We start from the raw sequence: 26948 nt of genomic DNA, 5'->3' as shown, positions 1-26948 counted from the left end.
CAGCAAAAGAAATTCCTGTGCTTCACTTAACTCCAGTTCTAAAAACAGTGTCAATGTCAGCAACCTTTTCCTAGACCTCTTACAATGTAACTTGTGAACAAACAACAAGAGTTTGTGACTTAAAAGTCAGACAAAAGCTTTTTAAGGAAATAAATTAAAATAAGAGAAGTAATTTACAGGTATTTTTTTATCATTCCCCCTCAGCTTTAAAATAATTGCTATCTATCTGGAAAGCTAGAAAGTTTGTCAAGTGTTTGTTCAGCTCTTAGCACCAGATATCCAGAACCTCGTGGTAACAGACTCTATTACTTTCTACCATGAGAAATGAAAATACTTTTCAAAGAATTAATTTCAAGTTACTTTGCAATCTGTTACCACAAACTCACTACACTACAAGCTCACCAGTATGGGATCTCAAGGGTTTTCTTGGCCTACTGATGTTATCTAAGATCCAGGAAAGTGAAGTAGTCAGGTTTCCATTCAAAGTTTGAGGATCAATATAAAAGTATTCCTTTTCAGCCACTAACACAGACATCATCTGAGAAAAGCTGAAAGATGGATTTAAGTAGCATGCTGGGACTTTATTTTCTCTTTCTTTTAATTGTCTATCCTCTGCCTATTTCCAGCTTCAATATGCTTACCACGGACAAATCAGTGAATAAGTGAAGAAGCACAGAGGGAAGTTCATATTTATGGACTTTTAAAATGCATGAAATTATCAAAGCTAACATATGCCACAGTGCCCATGCACAGGGCACACTGTGATCCCTTAATCTGGGATTTGCTACAAACACTACCTTTGGACTGAACAGCATAGCACAACTTATATGGGAAGACTCAGGCACTCCACATCAGATTTGTTTTGGTTTTGCAGATTTCTACATTTAGGATAACATGTTACATCAACTGCAAAGCAGGTGTACATTTTAAAACACAGGATATTCTGTCAATATAGGTACACTTTTCTGTGCACAGATTTTGGTGAAGACAAAATGTAAATGCTGAAAATATTTCTGTGCAGTCACCTACACAGCCATAGTCTGTTAGAAATATTTTAGAACACAACTCAAGAGGGAAATGATCATGTGTAACTAGAAAACATTTTCCCATCTGGTGGTTTCAAAGACCCAAAGAGGAATTCCTATGTACTGGAAAAAAGGGCCATTTATGATCCAGCATGAGCTGGCATATAAAGACTACCACATTTCTCACAGTGGTTGGATCCACAGCACTTTAACATGTTTCCTCTAAGAGATAACTGCTGGATTTGATTTCTGTAAGTGCATCTTATTCCACACTGATATCCTTTATTTTTACATGAATCTGAAAATAGCACACTGTTATGATATATCAATGCTAAAAATGCAGAGCTCAAAAAAGTGATGATCTACAGGTTTTACACAGGATTAAAAGGCCAAAACAACTCAAGGACACAATTACTAAGAGATTAATGCAAAACACATATAATTTTATGTAAGAATTCAGTTAACATGGAAGCAAACACAAACAATCACCTATGCTCAAACTGAAGATTTCACACTGATCTTCTCCATGGATGAAGATATTAAATAAATGAACCATACCAGTGGCTAAAAAAAGCCATCAGAAGGAAAATTTTATCTTTTCCAAAGCAAAATGGGTTCAATATACACAAGTCTGATTATGTGTAACAAACAGTTGTATTACCAGTAACATCCAGCACTAAACAACCTCCACACTGGAAACAAACTAAAGAACTAAAATAAACTAGCTAATATTGTCAAAAGAAAGGACAGATGATGAGGAAGTAATTCTTACCCACTCTATACTCCACAGTCCACAGTTCTACACAACCTTCATTCTTCACAACACTTCTCAGGCAACTCCCCCTCCACCTCCCACAAGCTTTTTGGGGGTTTGCCCTCCACTGATTTTTGTAGGTTGCTGTAGCTTAATGCCATACAGTCTGATGTGCCCCAGCATACCCCATATTCCTCACTATCTGCGTAGCATCATAGGGTAAGGAGTCTTTAAACCCTTAGACTACCCACACCCTAAATACTCCACACTGTCTTGTTCTAAAATATCACACAGCTGAGGTACAGAAACTGCTGAAGCAATGCCACCTATTTCCCTCCCCCTGCTGCTCCCTCTAGACACAACTATGTCCATCAGTGTGATCCTCCCAAGGCTGATGAAGCCAACAGACTGACAGACAGCTTCCAGCTCACCCATCCCAGGCTGGTTCACCCTTCAGGATGAACACACACACTCTAACAGAGTCACACACAGTCATCAACTCACTCTCACTTTTGCCTGCCAGCAGCACTTTGGCCCTGATTCTTATTAGGGTGTCTACTGTAATAAATATTGCTATAAAGACTTTGTCCTGAAGGTTAAGAGTTGAATTCAAAGCTAACCCATTTTTAAAAATAAATACAGTTTTCATATTCACATACAAGGAACCAATCTCCGCCAACTTGCTTTGAAACACTATTGACACAAGTTACCCTCTTTCTTATCCATCCTACAAAAGGAGATAAAATTAATTAAAACCACACCAATCAAGAATGTCCAACAGACAAGAACAATAGATTTCTACCACTCCTGAAGTCCCTTTCTCCTCTGTAAAGAGTCAATGATGGGTGGTCCAATTGCACCGTGACTCTTTGGAAGCAGGGGGCACAGCAGCCCCTGAAATCACAAAAACAGAAGGTTTTTTTTATCAATACACAAAACATTCCCCCTCTTCAACAACAACAAAAAAAAGACCCACCTGCTCCAGGGTGAATGCCACCAACCGAGCACTATCACATCTTTGTACTGCATGATTCTGTCCTGCCCCTGACTATACCTAAAGAATTTAAGTCCCCCAAGACAGGGAGCATGTTATGTGTTTGAAACAAGTCTTCTACTCTACAGCACTGTACACACTTTTGGCACTGTATCAAATAATACTGACAAAAATACAACAGCAAAAGCTCTGCTTCACTTAGTCACGCCCTCTCACTGCAAGTCACTGGTTCAATTAGAAACTCCCTCTCCCTTTTCTGACCTGCTTTCATCCTCCCACACTGCTCTCATTATTGTCTTCTCTTTTCCAATCCTCATAAAATCACAGAACCACAGCTGCAATTTAAATAAAAGCTTGCACTGTATCAGTAAGCAGGCTCACTTTTTAACAGCTTAGAGAAAGTAAACAAATTCACTTCTTTATAGCATTCTACCTAGATATGGAAAAAAGCTCTATGCAGTAATCATTACACTTGTATATGACTCTAAAAGTCAAAGGTCTTGTCCAAACAGGACATAATTTTAATCAAGACAGCATTTACACAACTTGGCCACACTAAGTGAGGTAAGGAAGTCAGTAATGATAGCTTGTTTAATGAGGAAGTGCCAAAACACACCCCTGGAGATGTGATTTCCCCGATTTTGCTTTGAGCTGTAGGTACCTACAGCAAGGAGCTAGCAATCCAAAGGTCTCAGGTATACTAAAGAACTTGGATACTATCAACCTAAAGGATAAAGCCACTAAAATGTTGGAGTGGTGTAGAATGTAAGAAACATAGTAAAACATTAGTCAATTTATTATGATTCCTTTATATTCACATGCTATTATTTCTTTTTTATTAATTGCTTAATAACATTGGCTCAAATATTTAGTGGAAACTGTAGACCTGGACACATACCTTAGCAACTGACTGAGTTATTAGCTTGAAAAATGAGCATGCCAACAGAATCCCAGTCCCTAAAACACAGTATAATCTGGCTCAGCTACGGTAACTGCATAGCAAATGTGCTCATTAGTTTTATCTTCATCCATTCAAACCAAAAGAGAGTGGATACTTGGAAAAGGGAAAACACTTGCACATTCAGTTCACAAAACAGACTATTAAAGTAATGCATAAAATCAGCCTGGAGCACGATTCTACACAAAACATCCCACAGTCACAGCTTTCAATGACAATGACTTTGCCCAGCTTATGATTACCAGAACTCTTCCTGTCCATCAGACACAGCAATTTTCCTTGGGATCTCACTTTGCACATCACCTTTGAATACACACTTCACAAGCAATCTTGACTCTTATTTCCGAAGAAAGTGATTTTATATCCCTTACCAGACCATCATTTAAGTATCAGCAAGTCCTTAAAAACAAGCAGTTACCTATTAAAAAATTAAATTTCTAAATATGGCAAGAACAGAGCTCTTGAGTACCAAATCAGTGCTTTTTAGAGTTACTACTGGCCCATAACTGCACATAAGATTTAGTCTGAAGAAATTTTTTTAGAAGCATGATGGAAAAACTACTAAGTGTACTGATTATTATCTCTGTTGCCTGATTATTTGAAAAAAAGGCCACAAATTAGAAATAAGAGGAGAATTTTTCAACCACTTTACTGCCAATATAGGAACCCAGCACTATAGTATAGTACCTAAGGATTTGTTCAACCTTCATTTCAGTGACTGAATGTCTGCAGTGTTCAAAGAACAGTTTCTCCTCTGTAAATATAATTTCCATCCTTAACTAGAAGATAAGCAGATATTCTGTGCAGAAGATAAGTTTAAAGAAAGTGAATAAAAAGAAGGAAAAAAGTTAAGGTTCATTGTTTTCTCTGAACCACCACCATTCACTGCAACACCAAAAATATGTAAGAGGAGAAGTTGGGAATGATTTTATAAGGAAGTGGTAAGGAACCATATTAAATTTGCAAAGGCAGAAGATTCTCAAAAAGCCAGACTAACCTCACTAACCATGAAGGCAAATAGGAAGTCTCTGGAACACCTCTTTAGGAGATAACAGGTTCTTGATTGGTGCAGTCATTGGTCAGCTTCAAAGTCTCTAACCACCACTCTAATAGAGTAATAGGATAATCACACTTCCATGTCCTTTTCCTTACCCTATACCCTCATAAACAAAGGAGCTTTATTGCCACAGCAACTATGAGCAGAAAAACAAGGAGAATGGCCTAAGCTGTCTCTAAGGGGCTTACTGTCCCTGCTCCAAGCTCCTCAACTCACTTGCCCTGCACCACCTGCGGTGCTCAGACCTTCAAAAGGAGCTAACTCAGTCCATCAGTCTGGCTACACTAACACACTGAACACCACTAACACATGGGCAAGCAGGAGAGAAGCAAGAGACAGGGAAACCAGTCATGTATTACCACGCCTGAGTGGGTCGCAGCTGGTGAGAGAGAGACGGTGAATCTTGTATCTTGAATCAGAAGGCTGAATTTATAAGTTATGATATATAATACATTATTACTATACTAATAGAATATAGAGAGAGGTTTGCAGAGCAGCTAGGCTAGGCTAAGAATAGATAGAAAGAAACTATAACAAAGTTGTGTTCAAGGACTCAGTCCCCTGGCTTGCACTGGTGATTGGCCCTTAATTATAAACATAGAACATGAACCAATCACCAATCAAAATAGGTGCCCCTGTTGCATTCCCCAGCAGCTGATAATAATTGTTTATGTTCTCTTCTGAGGCCTCAGCCTTCCAGAAGACACAGAAATCTGAAAGAAAGGATTTCTGTGAAAAAATGTTTGCGACAGTCATGTTGGTTGCAGAAAGCTGTTTGGTCACCTCAGCAAACTCAACTTCAACAGAAGCAAAAAAAGATTACAGGAGCAGCTAAGCAAGCCTGTAACTCTCATGGGAAAGAACTATAACACAAGAGAACACACAGAGGAATCCATTATGGAAAATGACTTGCAAAATGCAAGAACTTAAGCAAAAAAAGATCTCACCAAGAGACTAACATTCTTAGTCAAAGTTTAGCTTGGGATACGTGTAAGACTCTCAGCCCAAGCACAGTCAGAACTTAATGCAAAATGACAGCTAAGCAAACTGGCATCTCTAAGGTTTAAGGAGAGGAACTGTGACAAGTCTTGCTGACAGTTTAAGTCACCACTGTCTCAAATGCCTTTCCCACCTCCCTGCTAGGTCAGGGCAAGCAAACGTGCCTGTATCCCAGCTGCTCCAGTTCACAGCTGGACTGTGCCTTCAGAGGCAGCTGAGATGATCTGTCACTGCCAAACAGGTCTTGCCTGCCAGCTTCCCCCAGCTGCACTGACCTACCCTCAAACACCAAATTCCAGCACTTGTCAGACCTTTCAAAAGATAATTCAAATCAGTAATCCAGAAAATAACCTATATTTCTGGGGAGGCCAGAGATGGAAAGGGGAAAGGCTTCACTGATTCAGTCACAAAGCCAGTGAATGCCAGCACCACCCACAGGCACACTCAGGAGAACATGAGCACCTTCTTTGGTAGCAGGGCACTGTTAGAAACCTGGTACACCCCACCTCCAATTTAGATCCATTTAATATTATTGTAAATACTCTAAATAATGTTAATAATAATAACAATAATAGCAAAAGGCCAACAAAAACCAGTTCATATATTCCCTCTACTGGTCTTGTTTTAGGAACTATAAGCTCTGACAGCAGTGCCTAGCCCTCCAAAGCAATTTCAAGAGCCATTTTTAAGTATCTTTACTGTATTCTCACACTTCTAAAACACACCTCTAAGAAATGGGGACAATTCCCTATCATCTCCCTCCTCTGGCAACTCAGTCATTTTGAGTCAACTTTTTTATGCAATATAATTTCTTTTTTTAAACACAGTGTCATTACAGTATGTACCCTCTCCTTTCATTCCCTTTCTTCCTCCAACTTCTGTACTGTGAGCCTTCAAAATGCAATATGGAAGCAGCTCTTTATAGTCAATAAAAGTACACTGGTAGAGTTCTATAAGCTTATTTCTCTGAACTATGTCTCACCCATTGATTCTAGACTTGTAAAACAATTAAAAAATTGTATCAGTATGCAAGCAGAGAATAGATTATCAGCACCTAAGCAGGCTGCCATGCCAACAGTAATTTCCAAACTGGTAAATAAAATTTATCTCCTCAGTAGATTAAAATGACACAAAACCGGTGCATACATAAACCTTTTAACAAAGCTGTGTTTGGCACCAACCTGTGTTACAAAATTATAGGGTTTCCTAGATATCAGATGCTTTCTTGCATCACCCAGGAATTACATGGTTACACTAACATTAACTGGGTGCAGCTGTAAAATGAGCTGTCAGTATCCTAGAATTAATCAATCTCAAGTGTATTGTTTCGTAATTAAGCTTATGAATACATCATCCCATGAATATAAAAACAGCAGCAATAAACACATCTCAGAAAAGAATGAGAATTAGAAGGCTCTTTTCTAACTTTCTAAGACAACTAAATCAGTTGGAGGCCTTCTCCACTGTTGGCCTTTTCCCTGGCACTGTGCTGAAGGTCTCTAACTGGGAAGCATTTAATATAAGCAAATTATTCTTAAACCTTTAAACTGACATAACTTGCAGAGACAGCAAAATTTGGTAATATTCCATCACAGTTTACAAACTTGTGTTTTAAGAAGAACAGTTGTTTTAAAAGATTCAAAAGCTTTGGACTTTTTGTCACTGTTGTTGAATTAATTTACAGTTAAATTCCAAGTTTCTAAGATAGTAAGTTATACTACAGCTACAGCCCCAGCAATAATTACTAGAGCATTCCAATACAGGAAAGACAGAAATTCATCCTGCCATTTAAAAAATGCTTGAAGGAGAGGGGCAAAAATAGGTAAGTACAACAAAAACTATATTTCTGTTTAAATTTTATAAGCTAGAAGCTCCTTCTACTTATTGCTAGTTCTAACTGTAAAACTAAAATATTTGGAAACAAATTGCAAAGAGAAATATAATCTCCACAATGCCTACCATCAAACATGATAATACTTTTAACAACTGTTATGGTAACTGGGTCAATGATCCCTGTACAAGATAATTAAACAGACACTGCAATAATAAACTTTTACTCCTCCTTATCACAGTACATTTACAATAACCATATGAAAAGATTAGATTACATGGCTGGAATGTCAGCAAGCTAACACCTTATCATCCTTTTTTCTGGTATTACAGTATTACAGGTCTCTTACATAGTCACACATGCTCCTATTGTGCCCTAACAGCTTTTATGCAGCATTTTTCATAAGAAAAAAAATCTCAAGAACACAAATGCAAAGCAGTTATTATTGTCCATTTTTTAAAATGGAAATTGTGTGAATCATACCTAATTCAAGGAGGCTTGCTTTTCGGGTTTGTCAAGTTTAAACTCCACACAGATGCAAATTACTGGTAAAACTTCTCCTTGCATCCTAATGAGGTACACTATAAACCATGAAGCCAATCTGAAAACAAGAATGCTGTCCTGAGACAAACTTTACTTAATGTAGGTATTCTAAATATTTAAGAAACCAGTAGTTTTTTACAAAAATCTACCCCCCAGCACTTAACTTCTGCATGATGTTGAACCTGTGACTGCTACAACTCGAGTTTCCCAGAATAACGCCTGTGCTGGCACAATTTTTCTGCAAGGATTTTACAGCATGAAAAGTGTGCCTCAGCACTCTTGTGAAGGCTCCCAACTGCTGAGCTCTGAACCCAACCTCTTTTCAAAACATTGTCTCATCCTCCCAAGAACATTCAGGCCAGAAGGGAATGTAAATTGTCAGAAATGTCTTGAAGCACTAAACAACCAAATCTGTCATTTCAGTTAGCAGCTACCAACCCTGCCAAGTGTAAACCAACACAGGACTACCAAGTGTGTAGTGTGTGAAACATGCCAGTCCATAGAGAGATCTCCTTCCTGAAATTCTGCCCACTGCTGCTTCAACAGGGCAGTCTGAACTCTCCAAAGCAGAAGAAAAAATTGACAAATGCAATCATTAAAGTTCAACAGCCAGAGAGATAACCTGAACTATAGAATGAAAATATGCAGAAAGCCACACAGCCCAGATAAATGAAAAAAAAAGAAAAAAATCCCATCAGAAAAAAAAATCAAGGGATAACCGGTATTAGAAGTTATCACTTAGACTTCACCATTTTAGAGAAATGGTATCTTTTCTTCAATGCATGAACTCTGAAAAATATGGCACACTCTGTCCACAGAGCAGGCTTAGTACTGTATTATTACAATTAATAAATTGATTAGCCACCCTTGCAATACCTTAGGAGCCCATAAATCTGTTTTAACTAAGTTTCAACAGAAGAAATGAGCTTTAAAAAAAAATTAAGTTGCTATGAGTTTTATGAAAACTGGAAGCTGGACAGACATTGCCAATGTCACCAAAAGAGACGAAGCAGAATTTGGAAATTACAGTTTCACAGCTGATCCCTTTGCATATGCCATTTGGCTAGACAGTAAGCTTATGCCTTAGATATATCAGCACTACACTTTGTCCATTAGGGATGAAGGAGTTTGTGGTACTGTTCCAGAAACCTCCCTCACCATACAAGGCACAAGTGTACAGGATACAGAAGTTTAGTCCTACCATTCACAGAACAACTTAAGAGGCTAAAAACCCACAAACCTGTCACATGACAAGAGAACATACACAAAATGCAGTCTAAACAAATGAAGGAAATTCAGAATACAAGTTTGAAAGTGCTTAAATTATCTTACATAGTTGTAGGAAAGATCAAATACTGTGAAGCCAGCATTCATATTGAATACAATATGTTATCTACATACTGCTCACCTAGGCATAAGAAATAGAGAAACCATTTGCTCTGTAGTCAGATTGTAAACAGGGCATCTCCAGAACTTCTAGTGACAGCAACACATTGATGAAATGCAACTTAACTGTCGAGTTACAAACAATTTTAGGGCCCCTGCCCTAAGTGGACTTTTGAACAAAAAAATCCCATGAGTTGCATACCAAATTTATTTATAACTGTAAACCTCTTGGAACAGGTATCAAAGTTATGTTATATTTACTAGCCTGAAAAAGCCTAATAAAACGTTCTGGCAAGTTAAAGATAAACACCAGAGAAGTGAAGCACCGTGTAAATTTTTTTATTTCCCTGGTGGTTCACAGGTTGTTGTAATAATTTGGTGTGCCACGTTAGCTATCACATTTGCTATGCCAGTGTGTAGCTCTCCAGACAGAGGGCATTGCTGTGGGTAGGGGAAGGACTGCTGGACTGCCTGTGTGACAAGAAAGGTGGTGGGAGAAGTGAAATGTGAGCCTCAGGTTTGGAAGCCTGAGGTATTTTTCGCTTCTGTTTTTTATTTTTCCATACACACAGGAAACTCCCTTGGGGGGAGGAGAAAGAACAACTTCCCTACAGCTAAATAAAAGAACACATGTAAAACAGAGAAGCCACTCAATGTTTCTGTACCCCAATAAATAAAAACATAAATAATCAGATAAAAACTTTAACACTGAGATAGCAAAACCTACATTTCCTAACTCCAAAATTTCTTCAATGTCTTTGCAGCAGTAGAAAATTCAAGAGATGATTGTCTCCACACACAGATACATACATCATTATCTACCCTCAGAGTTCATTCTGTTCCCCAGCCCCAGATCAGCATCCATCCATTTCTCCCCATTCCCTTTTGCTGTTACAAAGTGAGGCAAAGATGAGGAAGAAGGACAGAGTGAAGACAACCCACTGAGGCGTGCAAGGCCTTCTGCTCCCACTGCTAGGGGATGCACAGGTTATTCTCATTCAGGCCAAGGCTCCAGCAATCCACTTCTCCCTTTCCAGCAGCAGGATTAAGGGACAGCTGAAGAAGAGTAAGAACCATACAAGCCGAAATGTTACCTCACCTCAAGCTTCTCCTGTCTGTGACTCTCTTCACTTCAGTGCAAGGAAATCCCAAGGCAACTTCACATCATCAATATGATCAGCCTCAAAGAGTCATCCCACCCCAGAATCAAAATTCAGTTTTAACAGAGCAGTAAATCCAGGTTCATACAGGAGTGACACTGGAAGAGCCTGCAAATCACCCAGCTCAGCAGCCACAGCTGCTCACCACTGACCAAAGTGCTGGGACAGAATGCCACTGCTATCTGAAGGTACACACAGAAACCAGCTGGCAAGTGTGGCATGATAACACAAATGCTTATTAATAAAATTAGCCACAAACTTTAGAGGAAAACATAACAAATCTCTATTGGTAATTTTTCTGGAAGGAGGGGAGGGCAGCAAAGGAATGGTACTGCTGAGTTTTCTGGATCAAGTTAGTTTCTTGGGTTTTTTTAAAAATGAAAGGATTTTCCAGTTTTCCCCAAGAGACTGGCAACTGCAAAGCACAACGCCCTTTAGGAAATAAATTTTCATTAACTACATGATCAGTGCCATGACAGGGACTGTTTTTCAACCCAACAGCTTTTCAGCTATCATCCTTTTACTAATTGTAAGATCTGGTTGGCTATGCCAGCACACCTTGGGACAAACCTGAAGTATACCCAACATTCAGCACACCATTCCCAAAACACAAGGAGTACAGAGAGCTGGTTTTATGAAGAAAACCAGAGTTCACCCTTTAAGGCATACTAGAGCCCTGTTTAAAGGCCCCCCTGGACCTGCATGCCACCCAACAGCTTGCAAGCAGCTTTTGTGACAGGTGAATACAGGTTTACTTACAGGACACTGTGCCAAGACCTAGGGCACTTTGAACTTAGAGTCCTCAAGGTGTTTCTAACAGCCACAATTAACTACAACACTGCAGAAAACAGAGAGAATAAGCAATCAAAAGGACTGAGACAAGTCAAAAGCAAGTGGACAATGTAATAAACAGCCTCAGGCAGAAAAAAATGTAGTGGATTCCATTACAGATTATTTGGCAAAGGAGAAGCTGATAAATGACTCAACTCTTAGGAAAACTGCATGAAGCTACTTTTGGCTTCCAAGAAAGAAATTAAGAAAGCAGCTGAAAAAAAGGAAGACGCCACAGACTGAAAGAGCAATGGTGATCTGGGACAATGCTTAAAGTGTTTGCTTCCTGTTTCTCCAACTATGGACCAGTGCTGCAAGTCTGAGTTTGAAGATTTCTTTTACCAAATGACAAAACCTTTAACCAAAGGAGCAAGGCCGCACACATTAGCCTTGCTGGCTGGAACAATTATTCAATTCTGATATCCAAAGGATATGCCTGTTTGACTTTCTAAATTTTGTTCCAAAATGAAGTGGTGAAAATGCTTTAGACAAAGGCCTACATGAGCTGTTTAATCAGCAAAAGTAAACTGAGGCTCACTGTTGGAAGAAAAAGTGCACCATTGTTACACATCTACTTCCAGAATATCTGTATAGTAATCTTTCAAATAATTTTTTTTTTAAGCAAGATCAGACAACATCAGGATGTGTATCACTAATAAAAATGCCTTCTATAATGAGAACCACAAGTGTAAGAAAACTATCCTGATCAAACTGGTAATTTTTAACCTATATTAAGACACCCTGGTATGATAACATTTCTGTAGGGTTCTGAAAAGGTACTAAGAAAAGCAAATCAAATGCTTGCATTCAACCACTGAACCAGACAAAAAGAAAAGTTACTATTTTATGCAGAGTGTCACACATGCTCTTTTGACCCATCTTATGTTAGAAGAAACTACATAGTAAATATAAATCCATGTTGTGTACTAAAGTTACCTAACAAACACTTTCAAGTGTATCTATATACATAGACACGCACCCACCACTTTTTGGGCAATGTTTACTTACAGAATTTAACCTGGTCTCAGCTTCACTTTGTTTGCTTTCACCACTTCCAAAACAATCCTTTCTCCCTGTTCTGTTGCTTTAGAAATATACCATGTGAGTAAGAACAAAGTGTCCTGCTTCTTCACAGCTTTCAATATACACCCTCCAAAGCCACCAGCAACACACTACAGTCTGTATTCACTCCAAGTTCTATTTTATCCATTCTCTTTGGAGTGGCAAAAGGATAAAAAAATAGCAGTAGCTTCCAATACGTGAAGAGGATTGAAACATTTCAAAAGAAAGAAGCAAAACTCAAAACTCCTCCAAAATAAAATAATCCTTCACTATGCCTTCTTCCCCCTCCCAAAATATATTTCCTGCCTTCACAATAGTAACACTGGATCCTTCTCTGGCTTTACCAGTATAACTCAAATTTTAAGCTTCTCCCTCTGTATCAATGTTTTGTCTTTTGTTATATGAGATATCTCAGGTTCTTGAATTCTTTAGATTTTATTTTCTCTCCACTCCTCATCAGTTGTTAAGGGGGGAGACAAGGTGCATACAAGTACTTATTAGACATCCTCTCTCATGATCCAAGACAGTGACAAAGTGAAGTTTCAAGTTCCCAAAAGTAAGGAATAAGGTTTGGATTTGATTTAAAACACACAGCTGTTAGATTATCACACTAGCTGAGTAGCAACAGTGACTGCTCTGTAGATAATGGTTGTGGTGATGCTCTAAGTACACCACAAGCCTTAGGGCTAGTAACAGCAAAATATAGGGGAAAAAAGCAACAACACTGTTGGGCAGCAGTCTGAAAGTACTGCTCTGGACAAACCTAAGTGAGCATGGATTGCCCAGGAACAAAGACAATGGGGCTTACACAGAAACTTCACAGAAAAAAAAAAAAAACAACCCAGGGAAAGTATTCTGGTGTGCTACTCCATTAAAAATAATTAAAGAGAGGAAAAAAAAAAGGAAATCCAGAAGCAAAACTAATTGAGGGCTGCCCACAAAATTCAGGAGAGGGCACAACTGAAAATGACTAAGCAAAATACAATACTCTCTGTTATTTCAATACGTTTTATATATGTAACAAGAGGAAGCAGAATTGACCAGATATAAAACTGAATCAGAGAACAGGAATGTAAAGCTGTAGCTATACATATTTTTCAACTAATGTCAAACCAAAAAAAAATACAATATTAGCTAGGAATGCAATTTGCGTAATGGCAGAATAGTATTTTTCTTCTTAAAAATCTAATTTCATTACTGAAAAAACTGTTCTACAATCAGGGCCATTAAGCAGGAGAATACTGAACACAACAAAGAAAATATCTCAAGTGTCACCAGCAAAATCTGCTGAGTACTTCCAACAACAATATCCCCAATTTGAATCCTAATGACAGAGGAAAACTTTCAGTAAGTGAAGAAGTCTCTTATCTCTACAGATATAATATTCATCACTGCCTAATACCTTGTGGCAAACATAGGTCTGTCGCTTATGGTTCAGGATTTTTTAGAGACTGGTCAAACTGAGAAAGATAAACTTTTAAATTTAACCTGATGCAATGCTACTTTCATGACTATGCAAACCGACAAGTCTAACCAGTCTACTGCTAACTCTAAGTGCCATCCAGCAATATGGGGAGACATTAAGGCAGGAAGGTCAGTTCAGTTTTTTGATTATTTACTAAGTATTTAACAAACAAAACAAAGATTTTTTCCAGAAAAAACCACAGAATCCAGAAACATTAGAAAAAGAAGGGATATGCCTAGAGCTTTTCTTCTTCTGTATTTTATTTCCATGTGGAAATTCAGGCTGCATTCAAGGACTGGCTTCATACTCCATCCTGAGAGGTACCCTGAGCACATCTTCTGAGGTCACCCTCTGTTTGCTGCAGCCTCAAAAGCCACAGGCAGATGCAGCAAGCCAAAAAGAATGACAGCTGCCCTGACAGCACAAGGGGGCCAGTAACAAAAGCTGCCCTACACTTTCTAGGAGTCTTCAGCAATCACAGCTGACTGTAAAGGCCTGCTCTGCTTTTCCTTTGCTACATCTCAAGTACGATTTATCACTTCAACAAGCTGACTGGGAGTAAAACTCAGTACAACCTTTTTAAACGTTGTTTCATAACGACTGTTTTGTTTTGCCTGCTAACTGTTGTGAAATACAGGTATTTTGCCCATTGCAAAAAAAAGGGCAAAAAAAGCAGTAAGTTCTGATGTTTGTTTTGGCATAGTTCTCACGTTTGTTTTAACACAGTTCTTGGTATTTTGAGAGTGCTGCTATCTAAACGTAAGCACTGGGAACACTAATCTTATTTACTGTATTATCAAAGCTGAACATGAGCCCGGCCAACATCTATATTATTAATTAAAACAGATTATCAGAATAGGTTTTCATGCCTTTCCTCCTTTAGGTGACTCTTGGAGCAAGAAATTTGCTTTAGCTCTAGAGAACTGCCTGGTTTTTTCTCTCTGTTTAACACATTCTTCTATCACTCTTACAAACTAAGAGACACCTTACCTCCATAATCAACAGCAAAACAATTAACAGAGGAAGGCACTCTTGTAACTTTAGTACTTACAAAAGATCCCTTGAGCTTCTATCTTGTGATCAGAATTCCATCTCAGTATCATCTGTGCTGACTAAAACAATTTGTCACAATACATCAGGAGTGCTACAAGCCTCTCTCAAAGAGGAAGCCTTACCCCAAATACTTATTTTGGTTAACTGCTCTCTGTGACTTAGTGAGAAAATTGTAACGCGCACATAAACAAACGAAAAGCAACACCAACCACACAACAGCAAATAAAAAAAACTGGAATGCAAAAGTAAATTTTAAAAAATAAACAAAAACCCCCCACACAAACAAAAACAACACAAACAAAACCCCAACCAACCAACCACAAAACCAAACAAACCCCCAACAAACTACACCAAACCAACAACACCCCAGGACTCAATGCTGACAAAGAAGTACTGAACAGTAGAATAAAAGAATTTGGCCAAAAAAAAATACTTGGACAAAACGACATGTCCAAAATTGTTTTGATATATCTCCACAACTTCTGGAAGATATTACATTATTGAGGATTTTACTAGTCGTCATGTTTATCTACTACAAAACTAAGCATGAAAAGAAGCACACACATGCAGAATAACTGCAGTCTCTTACCAAAGCCTTTTCTTTCCTGAATTCTGACACTCACCACTGAAACCAGAGCTGGGTGGCAGATTTGGAAAGTAGTGAAATATTTTCAATTTTGAAAATAAGCAGCTATGCAGAGTAATTTCTCCTGCAGTATAAAGACATGGCAACAGCACAGTGCAGCTCATTTTATTACATGGCACATTTATCTAGTGGTCGAGCCCTAACCACAGCATTTGTCTCAACTGTGTAAGAGCAGCACCTCTCCAGTGCCCACTCTATTATCACCCACTCTAGCCAGAACACATTAATGATGAATACAGTCACTCAAGTCTTATTTACCATACCTTTCTGTTATGCAGATGAAAAACCTAAGGAAGTCTGATTTCTCCTGACCAGCTTTCACGGCCGCAGTTGGGAGAGACAACATGATGTCACCTGTCAAAACCCAGCAGACAGCCCATAACTACACCAAGTACAAGAACAGAGGCAGGAGATAGTAATTCTATTTCCACCTCTCCACAGAATCTGTCTGACCTTGGCAAGTCACTGGGGTTTTGTGCTTATTTTTTCACGTTCAGGACATGAGGAGCTTTTACGCAGACGGCTGGAACAACAATAACTGAGTAAGGCTAATTATTATTTATTCTGCCCAGCCTTAGAACTCTTCCACAATGGCATAATCTCAGACGTGCACAAGCACCTCCAAGACTCTAGACCTTCATTTTGAAGCTCCCTTTATGTAAGATCACACTGAAAGCAGTAACATCCCTTACCAAGACAACCTCCCCTGTAATCCATAACTGAGAAAAGCTTAGTTTCACAAATTCTTCTGCTAAACAAACAACTTTAACCTTATTTTCTACACTGGTAGCTCCTAATCCACAATTTGCAACTTGTAAACATTGTCTGCAAGACCCTCTGCCACTGCTCCCAGACAAAATTACATTACAGAGTAAAAATAAGAGCTGCCAGGAAAAGGAAGCAGGATATTTTCTGAAGAGTATCTTTTATTCCGTGCAGTTTCTATGGTTCGGCAAAAATCAGGAACCAGTATTTTGCACAATTCAATTCCCTCTTTAGGCTTGGAAAATTCTGCATTTCACAGCAGCCTGATCAAGTTTCATTTCGATACCAACTTTTCCTGGTAATCTCCCAAAACACCACACACTAAAATATGCCACAAGTATGGCTTTGAAAAAAACAAAGTGCAGCAGATGAAACTTCCTACAGACCAAGCAATGTTACCAAGAATAAAAGCAGAAGGACATTTTTTATGGCACATTCAGAAAAATGTCTATATTTGTCTGTACTCATAAAGGAAAAAATTTAGGTATTCATTCCTCCACTCAAATAACTATAAGAAATTACATTAATAACCAAAATGCCAACTAGAATCCATTGCAGTATATATCTTTAATTTAACCTAGGAAAAGTAGAAAAATTAAATGAAGAACCAGGTATGATCTCACACAGAGCCACTAAAAATTATTAGTTGCCAACAGAGCTTGTTGCCTATTTGAGAAAGTGTTGTGGATTTTCAATGCACTGATGAAATACCACTGCATACAAACTAGTCATGCAGGACAACAAAATGGAGATAAACTCTTGCTCCTGAATAAGAAACAAATGAAGAAAAGCTATAACCACAACCACTGTAAGGTCTTCATGTTTTCCAAGTGAAGCATGTAAACAACTTTAGAGTCATAGAACACCCTAAGCTGGGAGGGATCCACCAGGATCATCAAGCCGAGTTCCCGGCCCTGTGCACGACTCCCCCAGATACACACCGTGTGCCTTGAAATCATTGTCCAGATGCTTCTTGAGCTCACTCAGGCTTGGTGCTGTGACCACTTCCTTGGGGAGCCTTTTCCTAATGTCCAACCCAAACCTCTCCTGACATAAATACAGGCCATTTCCTTTTGTCCTGTCAGTGGTCACCAGAGAAGAGATCAGTGCCTGCCCCTCTGCTTCCTCCTGTGAGAAAGCTCTAGGCTGTGATGAGGTCTCCTCCTGGTCTCCTCCAGACTAAGACAGCTGATCTCAGTCTTTCCTCAAATGACTTCTCCTCCAGACCCTTCACCACCTTCACAGTGCTCCTCTGGATGCTCTCTAAAGCTCTACATCTCTCTTACACTGTGGTGCCCAGAACTGCCCCAGCCCAGAGCAGAGCAGGACAATCCCTCCCTTGCCCTGCTGGCCCTGCTGTGCCTGGTGCCCCCCAGGACACGCTCTGCCCTCCTGGCTGCCAGGGCACTGCTGGCTCAGGATCAACGTTCTGCCAGCCAGGACCCCCAGGTCCCCTTCCAGCCCCATCCCCAGGCTATGCACATCCACAGCTGCCCCATCCCTGGCACTCACCCTTGTTAAATTTCACATCTGGTGATTGCCCAGCCCTCTAACCGGCCAAGATCACTCTGCAGCTGATCACTCTCAGTTTAAATAACAATGGAAATACATACTTCAATTCAGCACAAATAAAACATTTTTTCAACATAAAAAGACATCCTCAAAACAGCCTCACAAGCTTCCTGAAGACACATGCTGTCGATTGAAGTGTACAGGCTGCTTTAGAGAGAAAAATCACGTCCCAGCAGCATGTCATTCACTAAAAAATCTTATTAATTAAACAGTAAAACATGATAGCAATTTTATATTAAAATAAAATTTTACAGATCAGTCAAACTTTTAAAAAAAATTTAAAAATCAGTGTTTATCTTAATCTCTCTTTATTTTACATTTTATATAGAATTGTAATAAATACATAATATTAGAATCTATTATATATATAAAATAATGGTCTGTCTGTTGTAAGGATTGAAATCTGCGAGCACAATCAAGAGACTTCTCACATGGTACATACTGAAACTCTTGCATTCTTTTCTTTCTTGGTAAAAAATTTGCCACCACAAATATGTAGTTTATACATTTACAAGCATAAGAGCAAGAGGATACATGGCCATATGCCACCATCTGGATAACTAAAGTGCAGTTGAAGAGCATGAAGTATTTTTTGGAAAATGAAATTATTTTAACAGTGTAAACAGGCTCTGAAAAATGGCTGTGATGTGACACAGCAAAGGTGACAAAAGTGTTTCCTCAGTTTGGAAAGGTTACTTCATTCTTTTTGTAAAAGGTAGCAACCACAAAATACATACACAAAATATAAGTAAAGAACACCACATAAGTAGAACCCCAGGAAATGAGAAACTCTAAGTTTAGCCCTTACTTTTCCAAGACTCAGTAAGAATACAGAGATATGGAAACTGCTTATATTAACAATTTCTTCTTCAATGAAATGTATTGGCTGTTTTCTTTTCTGAATTTTTACATTATAAAAGATAACCATAATTCTATATTATTTCCTTACCATATATAATCTTAATTGTTAATTAATACAATTATTTCAAGGTAAGGATGAAGTGTATGACATTATAATGCTTTAAGCATTTCCACATAAAAATAATGGAAGTTCACTGAGATCAAGAATATAATTTATACTTATAAAACTGCCTTGAAATACCATACAGTTAAAAGGCATATCCACTTCTGTCAACAGAATTAAGATTTCACCTGACAATACAGCTAGGGACATTTATTTCTTTCTCTTTTTCACCTACACATAAAGAAGAAAGTAAGTAATTCTATAAAAGCCAGCATACACAATTGTTCAATTTTTAGAAACATTGAAATAATAAATTAAAAAAATCCCAACACTTAAAATACACCTTCCCTGTGAAATGCTCTTTCAAGCAATATTTCAGCACATTAGTGCCATATAGTTCAGTTAATAATTTGCTTGCAATTACCATCCAAAGAATTTAGGAAGAATTTGCAAGTATTATGAACACAGAAAATTGATGTCCTGAAACTTCAGAATTCTGCCAGCATTATTTGGTCTCCAAATGTCAAACCAATACTGTGCATAAACTACATTCTTCATCCCAGAGATTCTAACAAACTGCATAAGAGAATACTTGTTTGTATTAAATATGCATTTTAAAAATTCAAATGACAACCTATCTTTTCAAGTTTATCTAAAACCAAACACAGCACAGAACAGGCATGCACTGCACCATAACTGTAATCTTCACCAACAATGAATTAGCAACTATAAAACCTTTCCTCAAAATCTTTGCCTCTGAAGGCACCACAAGTCTTTTAGAAAGACTTTATACACACCTACAGGCTACTTGCTCTTCTTTTCACAGTTTTTTTAAACACAGAAATTGGAGTTCAAAATAATGAAAAATAGTCCTAAAATAAGTTACTACTGCAAAATAGAAATTAGCAAATCAGAGGGAAAAAACTCACTCTCATTCACAAACCCATGATCATTATGCAATTCATAGTACAGAACAATACTTTAAAGAGAACTATTTTTGCAAAGAGATATCAGCAAAGGATATTGCCTTTTAATTGGCTGTAGCAAGCACACACATGCTATGCCAAATACAACAGTCTACAGATTATTTCTGGAGAAATCAAGCTATAGAAAGATTATTTTCAAACTTTCTTTGTGCTCTGTATCAACCAGAATAAGTCAAACAACAAAGAGCTACTTAACACAGTGAATACACAGCAAAAGCAAATAAAATCCAAATTAAGACTTTAACTCCATAAAATCGCTTCTACTGAAAGCAGAAGGTTAAAAGGTTAAAAAGAGTATTTGCCAGCATTTCAGAAGACTCCTCCAAGAATATATTGCTCACAAGGATTTCCCAATAGTCTGACTTGACTGCTCTTGCTCCTTGGTAACAATTTAAATGTTAGTCACACAAAGCCATCTACTCATTTGATTGTGAACAAGTTTTTCCCAATCTTTAACACTCATCAGGTGCACATGCACAACACAATAGCTGTAGTTGTACTACTACTCAAATCTTAATGAGCACTGTTAAAACCTTCAGTGACAGTAAAAACTGTAGCCTGAAGAACTCATCCATGAACTCTAGTCCCATAGTCTACATCGTCCTGTTTCCACTCCTTAAACATCACTGACAGCATTCTAACACCTCCTGCAGCCTCACTCTATGATGACCAGAATCAACACGTATTTGTTCTCTTCCTTGGCCTGTCAATCACCCAGACTACCAGCAATGTTTCTTTTCCAGAAATAACTCTCCCTCATTCCCTTGGCATTGCTGCTCTCATGACTCATCCCTTACCACTCTGTTCTTTCAGTGCATCCTCCTGAAGGAGCCTCCTCATTCACCTGTATTATTTTATTAATCACTTCCTAGGCTCTGCTCTTGCATCCCTTTCCAATTGTCTTCACTCAGTCCAGGGCCAGGATTCAGATTCAACCATGAATCAGAAATATTCTTCCTACTCCCTCTCTCCTGTGCTTGTCCAAGTCAACACCCCAGCCTGAGTGTCTTTCCCCACACTGCAGCCTCACAATCAGCTCAGTCTCAGCACAAACACACAGGTCACATTCATTCCACCACTGCCTCAGTCTCCTTCCCACTACTGCAAGTCCTGAACTTAACTAAGCATTAGCTCTCCAACCTGGCTTGTCCTCTAGAGGTCCTAGAAATAGCCTGCTGTTGGGATCCTAGCAATGGCCAACACATCACTAAGATTTCCCTCTAGTAGCTGAAATTCTATCATGTGACCACAGAAGTTCGCAGGTGAAATAGTGAGGAAATCTTCCTCATCTTTCAAGATCCAGGATTGATCCTTATGAACATTCCTCTCTCCACACTTTTAGCCTACAGCCAGACCACACAAGTCCTTCCCCATCTCACTTCCTGAGCAGCATCCACTTCACTCTCTATTTCAAGACCCTCACTGCTCAAGGTCCTCATTCTAAAATTACTAATCAGGATGTAGATGAGGTTAAAATTCTGGTGAACTGTTCTATTTTCACCTCTGAACTTCTTTTCTCTTGCCCTTGGGGTTGGGAGAGCTCCATGAAGCAGCACCCTCTTTCAAAAACCTCCTCCAAGTTTTTTTCATATTTCTCATTAAAAACAAAGAAACAAAATGACCATATGGCCGTCACATCAACACTACTGCCCTAAAATTCACAGCACCCATGCCAAACATTCTCCTGTGCCACCACAGATCTCATGAGTCTTCCCTCACCCTTAAATCATTGAGCATTCTGGGTCAGGACACCCCTCATAACCACTGAACTCCAGGATGACTAATTCAGACATGGAACTTGAATAGCTTGTTACTTAGAAATGTGACTAAAACAATTTTCTACTGTGCAGTGCCTATGGAAAACCAGCATCATACCAGCAAGAAGCCTACTCAAATTATTTTTGTCTTTTCCAAGGCTTCTCAACATGTTAGAAAAATAATCCAAATGCTATATTGCATACTGCTATTACAGAGGTTTTAACTGGTAATCAAGTACTTAAGACAATGCCTGCTATTTATGATTTCCATCTGTTATTTCTGAGTTGGATTCTAGTATTTTAAAGATCAGGTTGTCCCAGGCTCCTAAGAAGACACCACTGCATACTTTATGTCACTGTAAAATTACAAAATTAAGTTCATGGCACCAGAGATTTTCTCTGTCATATAGCTTTATCAGACCTAGCATGGCAATTTTCAAGCTAATGGATGCCTACAGGTATTTTTGCAGTATAACAATTATTTAGAAACAAGTGGTTTGCACTCAAAATATAATTAAAGAAGCATTTTCATTAATTTTGTAATCTTAAAAAGGTATTTCCCTACATTGTTCCCAACCAAAACCAAAAATACTCCACAAAACCCCAAAAATACTATCCTATAAACCCAGCCATAAATTATCCACTTCGAAACAGTAGTTGTCAATAGTAACTCCTCCCAAGTTCCTTGTCTGATGTTGCTGCTCACTTTCTCCCTGTATCTGGCTCTGACACTGCCCAGCTCACCCTGTCACCCTGCACAGCCCAGCCTGTCACCCTGCACAGCCCAGCCTGTCACACTGCCCAGCCCAGCCTGTCACACTGCACAGCCCAGCCTGTCACCCTGTCACACTGCCCAGCCCAGTCTGTCACCCTGCACAGCCCAGCCTGTCACCCTGCACAGCCCAGCCTGTCACACTGTCACCCTGCACAGCCCAGCCTGTCACACTGCCCAGTTCAGGCTGTCACCCTGCACAGCCCAGCCTGTCACCCTGCACAGCTCAGCCTGTCACCCTGCACAGCTCAGCCTGTCACCCTGCACAGCTCAGCCTGTCACACTGCACAGCCCAGCCTGTCACCCTGCACAGCCCAGCCTGTCACCCTGCACAGCCCAGCCTGTCACCCTGCACAGCTCACCCTGTCACCCTGCACAGCCCAGCCTGTCACCCTGCACAGCCCAGCCTGTCACACTGCACAGCCCAGCCTGTCACCCTGCACAGCCCAGCCTGTCACCCTGCACAGCCCAGCCTGTCACCCTGCACAGCTCACCCTGTCACCCTGCACAGCCCAGCCTGTCACCCTGCACAGCCCAGCCTGTCACCCTGCACAGCCCAGCCTGTCACCCTGCACAGCCCAGCCTGTCACCCTGCACAGCTTAGCCTGTCACCCTGCACAGCCCAGCCTGTCACACTGCACAGCCCAGCCTGTCACACTGTCACCCTGCACAGCCCAGCCTGTCACCCTGTCACACTGCCCAGCCCAGTCTGTCACCCTGCACAGCTCACCCTGTCACACTGTCACACTGCACGAGTTCAATGCAAACGCTCCTTGTGAGGCAGCAGCACGAGGGTGCCACATGCTGCCAACACAAAGCACAACAAACTCTGCCTGCCCCCCAAAACTGCTGCAGGAAATTCCTACTATTCCATTCCAACACTGCATAAACTTGTGTACCAAAACTTAAGCTCAGGCATACAGTTTTCACATGAAAAAAAAATAACCACCCTTCTCATTCAGGTAACACTGACTGCAAAAGAGGCTTGAGCTTTACCTCAAAGTTTGAGTGCCCATGTGATGCCCATTCAAACACAATGCAGGATTTGCATATTACATTCTTCAGCTACTGCTTTTTAATTTCAAACACTTTTTTTCCCCTTGTCCACGTAAGTTTTTCCCAAAAGAAAACTCCTTATTCTAACCATCTGGAAAAAAAAATATCAATCAGCTACTGGAGAACCATCAATTTTTGATCCTAATACACAAAGACAACTCAGCATTAGAGTCATACTCCAAAAACAGGTCATTTAATAAAAAAATAAAAAATTAGGCTCCTTAATGCAATATATCTACAACATTAACAAAAGTTAGCATATTTCATTTCATCTACACTGGAAGTATTTAACAATAAGAAAACAATTTTTTTTCCAGAGAATTATTTGACTTATAGGTTTAAACAATAAATGTAGCATAAAATTCTAAACTACAAACAACCATTTCACTCTCATTAAAATGGTATTTTTTCTAATGCTCTGATTATTTGATCACTGTTTTAAAAATAATCCACAGTTGTTTTGTCAACATTTTAAGAGACATCTGAAAAGGATAAAACTAATGTCACAAACATGACAACACTTCTGACAATCCTGTAATAATCAATAAACAAAAGGAAATGGAACCCAAATATTCAGATGAGTAAACTAATAGAAATGTGGAAAAACTTAATTGCCAACTGGAGCACAGGCTAACTTTGTAACAAACTTCAAAAGCATTTCTTCCCTTCTTTCAAGCCCAACCTCTAAACTAGTACACTCCAGGAATCATAACAAACAAGATTAGCTTCCCTAAAGAACATTTAATTGGGAAATTGTATATCAGCCACAAGATACCTTCATCAGGACTGAAATCAAGCAAAAGTTTCAATTTAGTTTTTCACAAACAAGAGTGAGGAGTTGGAAACACTATTGCAGCTAATCAAAACAACAAAATACCATAATGCTACCTTCTCCACGAGAACAAAAGCATCAACCACCAACCCCACCCCACCCCCAAGCAGGCTGTTGCTCTCTAACCACAGAGCCAATGCTGTAGACAATGTAATCCCACAGGGAAGACAGAAGGTCACAGACACACTGTGAAATCTTAAAATAAGGTCCACGTTTTAGAAAGACCCAGAAGTACTTTAACAAGACAAAATTTCATTTGGAACAAACAGGTGGAGTACAGAAACAGCCTGTTCTTCTCCTGACTGTCTCTTCCCTCAACACATAGAGGGAGGTCACACTTGCTCCACGTAGTCCAAAATTAAGGATCCGGCAGTCGAAATAAGCAGCAGCAATCGAGATGTGGCAAGGATGGCAACGTGCAATGTGACACTGCAGGTGTGATTGCGTACTGTACACCAGCAGTGGCTCTGCTATTATTCATCAGCTGTAGGTGGCTAAGAGGGTGTCACTTATTACAGTGACACATGCTGCAGCTGGCTAGCCATGATTAAGTATTACCCAGTGTGGTTGAAAGGGATGGAGACTACCATTCATTATGATCCAGCGTGGCTTAGTGGCGCAGGGAGGCTGCTACCCTTCCCTGCACCGCAGCATTTGAAGGAAGGCAGCTAAAACTCAACAAAGCGCTGGGAATGGTGCGCAGAGGAAGGGAAGCCCGGCGGCGCAGGCTGCCGGAGCGGGTGTCCTGCTCGCAGGGGCGGAGAGCCGCCCGCGCCCGGGAGCGCCCCGCCGCCAGTGACAGCGCCGGGCCGGGCCCGCCGTGCGAGGGGCGCTGGGGGCCCGCGCTCAACTTCCAACCACGGCAGCAAAAGCCTTTGTCCCAGCGCTCCCCGTCCGCAGCCGGGGGAGCCTGGAGGACCCCCGCCTACTGCGGGACGACCGAGAAGGGAGAGCAGCCCGTGGCAGCCCCAGGTCCCCTCCCAGCTGGGCTCCGCCGCTCCCCTGGGAGCCCTCCGAGCGGGACCCGCTCCGAAGCGGCCGGGATGAGCACTGACCCCGCACGGAGTCCCGACCGGCGTGTCCGTGCCGGAGAGAGGGAAAGCAAAGTGAGCGCCCGGACGCGCCGGGGCTCCCGCGCCGCGGGGCGGCCGGAGAGCGCGGCCGCTGCCGGGCCGGCACCCGGGGCGCCTCCTCCGTGCGCCCACCCGGCGGGACCCCAGCCCCACGAGGTTTGCGCCGCAGGGCCCGCCCGCGGGCCGTCCGGAGGGCAGTCCCCCGTGCCCTCGAGCGGCGGCCGAGGAGCGAGCGGGCGGGCGCGGCGCGGCCTCGCCCAGGCAGCCCCGGGCGGCGGCGGCTCCGGCGGGCGCCGCGAACGCCCCGCACTCACCCTGTCACAACAGGCGCCATCTTCCACAAACTCTCGCCAAAACTCCTACTCTCGCGAGAGCGCCCCCCTCCCCGCGGCCCGGAGCGCGCGTGCGCGGGCCCGCGAGACACGCGCGGGGCGGGGGGGGGCGGTGCGCCCCGCCCACTCAGCGCCCGGGCTTCTCCTCTCAGACACAACAGCCCGGGCGTGGGAACCGCGCCGCTCTCGCGAGAGCCCGGCGCCTGCCGGCATGCGGAGAGCGGCGCAAGTCTCGCGAGAGCGAAGCGCGCTCAGGGGAAGCCGAGGGATTCCCTCTGCCCGCTCGCGCGTCCCGCCCCCGCCGGCGCGAGGAGGGGCGGAGGGGGAGGAGCCATTCGGGGCTCGGAGGGAGGGGCGGGGCGGGGCCGCCGCTGGCGCGCGGGGATCGCCCACGGCCGGCACCGCCTCCGCCCCGCACCCCCGCGGGGAGCGCGCGTGGGGCAGCCCGCCTCGTGCTGCCCGCGGGCCCGGCACGTGCGCGGCCCGAGACCCCGCGGCGGCGCCATCGGGGCTGAGGCGCCATCGGGGCTGAGGCGCCATCGGGGCTGAGGCGCCATCGGGGCTGAGGCGCCATCGGGGCTGAGGCGCCATCGGGGCTGAGGCGCCATCGGGGCTGAGGCGCCATCGGGGCTGAGGCGCCATCGGGGCTGAGGCGCCATCGGGGCTGAGGCGCCATCGGGGCTGAGGCGCCATCGGGGCTGAGGCGCCATCGGGGCTGAGGCGCCATCGGGGCTGAGGCGCCATCGGGGCTGAGGCGCCATCGGGGCTGAGGCGCCATCGGGGCTGAGGCGCCATCGGGGCTGAGGCGCCATCGGGGCTGAGGCGCCATCGGGGCTGAGGCGCCATCGGGGCTGAGGCGCCATCGGGGCTGAGGCGCCATCGGGGCTGAGGCGCCATCGGGGCTGAGGCGCCATCGGGGCTGAGGCGCCATCGGGGCTGGGAACCAGGACAGGGCGGAGGGAACTCTGTCAAACGTGAATGAAAAGAGCAGGAGGCTGGGATGTGGAGGGACAGCGTTTAGGAAGACCTCTTGGGTTCCTTACGTGGAATTGTTAACAGAATTTTTTATTAGAAG

At 41.9% G+C, this 26948-nt stretch overlaps 1 protein-coding gene across 1 annotated transcript in view; it reads right to left on the bottom strand.

Moving 5' to 3' along the window:
• The window catches only part of RBPJ (recombination signal binding protein for immunoglobulin kappa J region), a 58759-nt gene extending 32892 nt beyond the window's left edge, over positions 1–25867 (bottom strand). The window contains exon 1 of the mRNA XM_058024984.1: positions 25856–25867. The gene's annotated coding sequence lies outside the window, so the exon portion shown is untranslated. The remainder of the gene's footprint in view (positions 1–25855) is intronic.
• Between the last annotated feature and the right edge of the window lie 1081 nt (positions 25868–26948).

This window comes from Melospiza georgiana, chromosome 5, assembly GCF_028018845.1.
Source record: "Melospiza georgiana isolate bMelGeo1 chromosome 5, bMelGeo1.pri, whole genome shotgun sequence".
Taxonomy (NCBI): domain Eukaryota; kingdom Metazoa; phylum Chordata; class Aves; order Passeriformes; family Passerellidae; genus Melospiza; species Melospiza georgiana.
Note: the sequence above shows the minus strand (reverse complement) of the source record. Positions and strands in the feature narration are given on the sequence as shown.